The 8,282-nt window shown below is 39.4% G+C and overlaps 1 protein-coding gene across 5 annotated transcripts in view; it reads right to left on the reverse strand.

Annotated features, from left to right (window-relative positions):
- The window catches only part of ZnT63C (zinc transporter 63C), a 482,994-nt gene extending 479,082 nt beyond the window's left edge, over positions 1-3,912 (reverse strand). For 4 of the 5 annotated variants that reach the window (XM_067144352.2, XM_067144351.2, XM_067144354.2 and 1 more), the window contains exon 1: positions 3,600-3,814. The gene's annotated coding sequence lies outside the window, so the exon portion shown is untranslated. Of the gene's footprint in view, positions 1-3,599; positions 3,815-3,892 lie in introns of those variants that run through there. The other variant, XM_068226668.1, reaches the window with a different exon arrangement.
- Between the last annotated feature and the right edge of the window lie 4,370 nt (positions 3,913-8,282).

Raw genomic sequence — 8,282 nt, forward strand, 5'->3', positions numbered from 1 at the left:
ACAGGCCAACCTCCAGGTGTATCATTGTTCAGAATGAAGTATTTTAAAAAAAGGTAAGAGAACGAAAGGAAAGAAAAAAGATATGAAAGAAAAGAAATGAATATATTTAAGAGCGGAGGAGGGATGAGAACCTGGGGACCCTACTCGCTAAACGATTTAAATCGCCCGCCCCGGTAATTTTAGTTTACCCTACGACTGCCAGAGGCACTAACATGCGGCAACCGTTGTGTACAGAAGTTTAAAATAACCTTGAGAGTCATCTCTTACACATTCTCTTTGGGCTGTAGTTTTGCGTAGGCTGAGGACAGGTCATGGAAGATCCATGCAGTCTTACCTCCTAAAGAGGGAAGACTCCCCAGTCACATCCTCACAGAGTGCACCGATCTCTCTGGCCTAATACGGAACTTCAGCCTGCAGTAGACAGCAAATTGCCGGGCGAGTTGGCCATGCGGTTAGGGGCGCATAGCTATGAGCTTGCATCCGGGAGATAGTGGGTTCGAACCCCACTGTCGGCAGCCCTGAAGATGGTTTTCCGTGGTTTCCCATTTTCACACCAGGCAAATGCTGGTGCTGGCCATGCGGTTAGGGGCGCGCAGCTGTGAGCTTGCATCCGGGAGATAGTGGGTTCGAACCCCACTGTCGGCAGCCCTGAAGATGGTTTTCCGTGGTTTGCCATTTTCACACCAGGCAAATACTGGTGCTGAACCTTAATTAAAGCCACGGCCGCTTCCTTCCCAGTCTTAGGTCTTCCTGATCCCATCGTAGCCATAAACCTATCTGTGTCGGTGTGACGTAAAGCAACTAGCAAAAAAAAAAAAAAAAGACAGCAAATTCATATTAGCCGATGACACAACTACTGCAGATCTCGACATTCGTTTTAGGCTATGTGCGAGAGAGTGGATTAATCAAGTCTCGTTTGTGACCTTTTCAGTTTAATACACTAATTTGTGTTTTATTTTGTCACTCATTTTGAAATTCTTTCATTGAATATATGATTTGGTTGTATTTTAAATTTCTTTTCCACATAATTTGTTCAGAGTGGATGATTACTTAGTTGTACTTCCTCTTAAAACAAAATACACCACCACCACCAGCCGGTGGCCTAATAGATGATACTTTTTTTTTTTTCTATTTGTTTTACGTTGCACTGACACAGATAGGACTCATTTCGTGTAGATTGTAATCACTACAAAATATAATTGTACTGAATAGGTGGACACAGTAATTTTATTCAAGAAATAATTTTACTTACAGTATCCTTACTGGACGCACTTAAGCGACTGCAGCTATCAAGCTCGGTGCTTTGAATTTTACCATTTGCACAATATGTCCATCCTATTTCAAAAAATTTTTGTGCGGCTGAGTGTACCAAAATTTTGGTTAGCCTATGTTTACATTTGGTGGTCATCATACCCCAAAATATTTCTATGAACATACATCCTACGGTTGATTGTTTACGAGTTACACCAGTTTATGTAATCAGCTGGAATTAGAGGGAGTAGGCCTATTCGGTATTATTTTGTAGTTAGAAATTCTTTCTTCTATAATTTTACCACCTATCAACGCGAGTTTGATGATGCCTGTTCTTTCTCCATGGCCTAAATAATGGAAGATTCCCTTGTTGATAACATTATACTCTATTCCCAGCACTGCTAAAAAGTCTGCTGTTCTTGTATAGTGACATATTACTGGTGGTACACAGACATTGCTAATGCTACTTGAAGTGGGATGTGCCAGCTAGGGTTAACAAATTATTCCAGTACAACTTTGGAATGTCAATAAATCGAAAACAATAGACCATAGGATTTATGTTATAGGGACATTTTGGTGTGTACTAAGCACATCCCAATTACTTTCCACAACTAATGAGTGATACACTGTTCACCTGATACTGGTATCTGTTTTGTTTTTGTTTTTTCCCCACAAAGAAAGATACATTATATTTTACTGTTAAATGCAAATGCCAAATTTAGTCTTCAGGGTGCATTTATTTTTAAAAATCAATATGTCCCACTGGAATTGCTACAGAATTCTTCAGTAACTAAACTTCCATAACTTCCTTTCTACAATCAATAACTTATTTGGCTGCTACAAATACATTATTAGAAAATGGGTGGAGTTTTTCTTATCCACCTTAGACCTACTCCTAGCCATCTGAAATACATATGCACTCTTGCTGTAAGTTTATTTATCTTTATTCACAACAGTCAAATAGTATAATAGAAATAGTTGAATAAACTTCAATTACAAAGCATAGATGACACAAAAAAAGATGGTACATCCCTTCAAGGCATATGATTAGGAATGAACCAAACTGATCTGTCCTTTTAAATATGATGTAGGTTGTGCTCTGTAGAAAGCAGCTCCCAGGAATGCAGGTCATGGAGGAGAAATATAAAGCCCTAAATTAAACCTAACCTCTACGACCTTCAATTTTCGTACCTCCTTATCATAATGCCAATTATGTTACGGTAGTTTTGCATTTCCTCAGACTTCCCAGTACCAACCTAATCTCCTAATTATCACAGAAGCCCAGCCACCTTCTGAAGATGATGATCTAAATTATTGAGCTCCTTGCAGAGAGGATGGCTGCTAGTTGTACTTTCTCTTAAAACAATCACCACCACGACCACCACAACTCCATACAAAACACAAAAAGTTACGCCAAGTGTACAGAAAGTTAAAAAAAGTTACAAAAAAGTGTACCTGTCCATATTTACTGTTTACGCTACCACAGCACTTAAGATATTTTTGGGTCTATCAGTATGAATGATTTTGTAGTAGTCTTTATACAGATGGACAAATTTTATATGCATTAGTGACCATGCAGATAAAACTCAAGAAACAATTAGCCTAGGCCCAATATCATGAAATTGCACATGATACCAGAAAAGGGCATAACAATAAAACTAAAGAAAATGAGTTCTAAAGAAATATCTGCATGAGTGGGGGAAATAACAGTTTTATATTTACTGTATTTTACATGACCATTTGGCTGTAATAAAACTATTATATTTATTGTATTAAATTCATTAGCAATGTAAATAAAATAGTTTATAACTTATATCTGTGATGTGAAAATCGTCCTTCAGCCCTGACAAGTGCTCTCCCTATCACTTACGTCCAATTTCTAATTACATTAAAGCAGCACAAGTAAAAGTTGTGAACTTGTCCCTTTAAGTCAAACAAGCAAAATAAACAAAAACAAAAAAGAATCACACAAAAAGTTACTACAGGTCATTTGTTACTTACAAATATTACTTGAAATCTTACAAGCCAATTTCATGAGTATCCCATATTCACCTAGGCGCTCCGAGTAAATTGTGAACAAACTTACCAAGTGGCTTTCCGACTGATGTAAGTAAGAAGAGTGATGAAAAACTATTGAAGAAGAATGTGAAATACTTCGCACTCGAGACTCCCTAATCTTTCAGATACCTTGTAGAGTTTATTACAACAGAATACTTTATCAAAACTAGCATCAGAGTTACAAAAAAAAAAATACACGACAAGAATACAAAGGGCTAATAACACCAGGCAGAAAGCCAGATCAGCGATTACACTAACCACCAATTACATTATCACAAAATATAACGAACCTTTAAGCTGTCAGCAAGTCGTAAATTCCAACCAAGAATCCTTGGGGTCCTAGAAACTTCTATGACACTTCAAAAAGTCACCAGAATCCATTCCCGCACTGCTCACACAGAATCACAGTACTTCTACGCTCTCAGCAAAACACAGCTGGAAAACAACAGAGATAAACAAATCTTTACATCACGAACACCATTGTTGCTGTATCAGATCAGATGAGCCAAAGAATATCATCATGAGCCATATCACAGCCAACTAGATCTACATTCTACGAAAAGATAAGGCTAGGGCGACGCACCAAGTTAGCTGTGGCGACAAAGGCTTTACATCAAAGGATTTACAACGTAGGCAAAAGCAGGAAATAGTAAATGTGTATGGCGTTCTTCTTCCATTGCTTTATAATTGAATGGGCTTCGCAAATAGCGGTTAACTCAGTTGCACAAGGACACAAGGAACAAAGCTTCACGCCACAGCGGTCCTTCTCGGCAACATTCTACCATACAAACATTACCGGATCAACCAAGACCGGCTCCAATCCTCAGACAGTAATATTAAAAAAACATGGCGGCCGAAGTAGCCGGAACGAAGAGAATGGCTGACATGAAAATATCACGTACAATGGCGCTAATTTAACATGATAAATGTAATATCATAGGGAAAATCACTTTTTCACGTATCAAAACGCTTCGCCAACAAGTACGCAACACATACAATCAACTAGATTAACATATATCTACTAGAAAAGAGATAACAAGCTGATTATATAGAAATTCCATTTAGTCAAATAACGTTTTCTCTTAGATTTCACTTCGTAGCAAAGATGAAAATACATGATGAACCTGTTAAAATTATATTTATAACATCATTTTGAATGCTTCAAATTAAATTCAGGTGCAAGATTTCTCAGTTTATTCGCTCCAATGAGAACTATGAAACATAATTTGTTGACTAGTTTTGAAGCGGACAATTTCTTATATTCAGCACCCAATTAAAGGGAAGTACACCCAAAATGACGTTATTGGATTTATGTCCCACTAACTACCTTTTATGGTAGTGCCGGAATTTAGTCCTTCAGTAGTTCTTTTACGTGACCACCTTCAAATACCACCGGACTGAGCCAGGATCGAACCTGCCAACTTGTTGTCAGAAGGCCAGCGCCTTAACCTTCTGAGCCACTCAGCCCAAGTACTCCCTCCAAAAATGATTAAGTTAACCCAATGAATGGCCCTGGTAATACTAACATATTGTTGACATATGACATAGCAACACGTCACACAATGATGAAAACCTTAGTGATAAAACGTTCAGTCACTGAAGATGTAATAGGTTTTTGCCCATTAAAGAACATGAGTGCAAAATCTCTATTGATTCTAAACATTGATATTTAACCACATGGACGAGCTTCAGTTCAGTGTAGTCTGCTTGATAACAGATAACCACAACATGAATCGAAAGGTGTTGGTAGTGTAAAACCCTGCGTTACAAACCCAGCGAATCCCTCCAAGACACTATTTCTTCTGTATAACAGTATACAGATCGCTCTATCTGTCACACTTATAGGGTTTGTTATTCTCCACAAGATCCACCCAAACATTTCCGCAGGCAAGCACAGATTATTGTAAAATACAGTACACTTACATCTAAATCACTCGACACTTTAACGCACATTCACACTGACGGAATATCACAATATCGATTGGATTCTGTTTAAATTAATATTTTGGAGGAATACGAATAGGTTCCCCGTTTAGAATTAGAGAAAAGTCTTCCCTAACCTCAGACTTATCCTCAAAATATTATATGCACAATACAGTTTTGTCATCGATTTCAAAATAATCACGATGTACAGTGCATTCCTAATCCATTTCTCTCTAAATATTTTATTCCGTAGAAAACTTAAGAATAGTCGTAAGAGAGGCATTGCCGTAGATAGAAAAACCCGGTTCACAACAAGATCAAAACCAACACATTCTCACATAAATGCGTATAATTATAAATCCCAAGTGTCCACTGAATCATATAAATGCACTTGCACACTTATATTATACAATGAAACCAACATTTATCGTCAACTTACATGAAATTCCACCGACTACTTACGATAACAACAAACCAAAACAAACCCACATTTCCAACATATCCGGCTACTCGATTCGCCATCTTTGAACGATCGAGAGTAGCATTTAGGTTAGAGGCTTGGAGACGGTCTTGGCTCAACATACAAAGGAAATTCAAGGGGAAATGATTAACTGAAAGTGTTGGTTTCGGAAAGGAAGTTAGATAAAGTCACCACCGTACTGAAGGTGGGATTTTTCATCCAAAATGGTAGTTGATTGGGAAAGGTGAATTGTTGCCTAAAAAGCAGCTGCAACCATTTTATTCTGCTAAAAACTTCGAGCAGTGGACATTGAAACAAAATATGGTTAATTGTACCGACCGAAATATGACATTTACATAGGTTAGACACGACCAATATCATACGATATAACTGATCAGGAGTGCACATGTGATTGAGACGCAAACGAATAATATTAGTGATACGACGTCTAGATAATATTAATGTAGTTTAAACCACGGAGATTTAGGTATAATACGAAGGAGTGTAAACAAACTTCAACCCGTTCCACTCGAGGGCTGACAGCAAGCATCTTGCCATATTTGGGGCAGATGACCTTAGATGTTATGCCTCTTAAACAACAAGCATCATTATCATCATCACCATCTTGCCATAATTGTCTGATCGTATCTCTACAACTGCACCAAAAATCAGTAAAGGGTAAGGCGAAATGGTACGCTACGCACTGTCCTTTAGCCGCCACATTAGCCAAGGAATCAGCCTGTTCAGTTCATTTAATATTAGAATGACCAGGAATCCAAAGTCATGCAATTATTCCTAATTGATGTATATCAAAACAAATTTTTCGAAGATTTTGAATGTACCGATTTTTCCGGAAACTTGGATTGTTCAAAGCTTGGATGACACTCAGGGAATAAGACCTAGAATCAGGGAATCTGCGCACCCTAGTGCTGAATAGATCGACCTCGGCAATTTCTGAAGTAGCACGTGAAGGTCAACTTTGACATAAGCCCCACGCAGGTCAAAAACTTTATAGCCGTCAAGGGTTCTTTCCGACAGCGTGCTAGAGTAAATATACATTAACAAGTTAATAGCGTCGGTGGCAGAACAACCCGAGAGGAATGCGAATTGGTATTTGGGAAGTAAATTATAATATTCTGAGGAACATTTTAGGCGCTCACGAAGAATATTTTTGGAAAACTTTCCGCAGGCATTGTCCAAGGTAAATTCCCCTGTAACTCTCATGAAGTAGAGGGTTTTTATCTGGTTTTATGATGGGTACCAAATAAAATTCGTTCCATGTGGTAGGAATTTGAGCAGACTCGAGGCAACGATTGAAAATCTGAAGTAAGGTCTGTCTCGCCAATGTAGGAAGTTGTTTTAATACCGAATATGACATACGATCCCGGTCGGGGGCCGAGGTATGTAACGTCCGGTTAGTCAGAATTTTAATTCGTGGATTAAATGTACACTGCTTGTTAGCCATTGTCATGAGTTTCAGGAAAGCATCCTAGAACGGAAATAAAAAAGGATAACATAAAAATGGTTGAAAGAAATGACACTAGGGCATACAAAAATTGTAGAATTGTTACGCATTTCTTCTGAAAAATACCTGAAAAAGAAATGCTACAATAGCATGGGTTACAACAGACTAGAGCTTAAAAACTCCCCTCAAATTCATCATCGGGGAAGATATCCCTGACTTTGCAGTATTTTTTCATATTTCCCTGACTTTCCCTGACCAAACTTGTTTTCCTTGACTTTCCAGAATGTGGACACTATGCTACTCTCCAGAGCGCCAGTACCATTGACTGTGGGTGGGGCAGTAGAATAACACCCACGGTATCCCCTGCCTGTCGCAAGAGGCGACTAAGAGGGGCCCCATGGGCTCTGAACTTTGGAGCGTGGGTTGGCGACCATGAAACCGTTAGCTGAGTCCTGGATTTGCTTCCACTTACGTGCACAAGGCTCCTCACTTTTGGCTATCCAACCTCCCTTGGTCAACTCTTGTTCACTTCCGACCCCGACGCTATTAGATTTCCGAGGGCTAGGGAGTCTTTCAATTTAATGCCCTTCGAGGCCCTTATCTTTCTTTGGCCGATACCTATATTTTTCTAAGTGTTGGGTCCTTTGCATTTTTTTCTCTCTGATTAGTGTTACCGCATATATAGGTTGGTTGCCTAGTTGTACAGTACTTCCCCCTAAAAAAGAAATCACCACCACCACTGCAACCAGATCCAAAACTCAATGCTGCGCCAGATGGATGTGACAGAGGATGACGACAATTCTGATTTATTTACAGTTCACCAGATGCAGCAGTTACATGTCAAAGCCGAAGCCATCGCGTGAGAGACTAGCAAGGACCCTCATCTTGGCAGAATTGTCAAACTTCTGGAAGGAGGCCAAGATTGCACTCGCCATGACTTCAAGGCACCCGAGGCGAAATACACACCCGCCGCCAACTGTCTGATGTTTGAGCAAAGAGTAGACCGGGCGGGTTGGCCGTGCGGTCAGGAGCGCGCAGCTGTGAGCTCGCATCCCGAAGATAGTGGGTTCGAACCCCACTGCTGGCAGCCCTGAAAATGGTTTTCCGTTGTTTCCCATTTTCGCA

Source organism: Anabrus simplex, chromosome 3 (genome assembly GCF_040414725.1).
Source record: "Anabrus simplex isolate iqAnaSimp1 chromosome 3, ASM4041472v1, whole genome shotgun sequence".
NCBI lineage: Eukaryota > Metazoa > Arthropoda > Insecta > Orthoptera > Tettigoniidae > Anabrus > Anabrus simplex.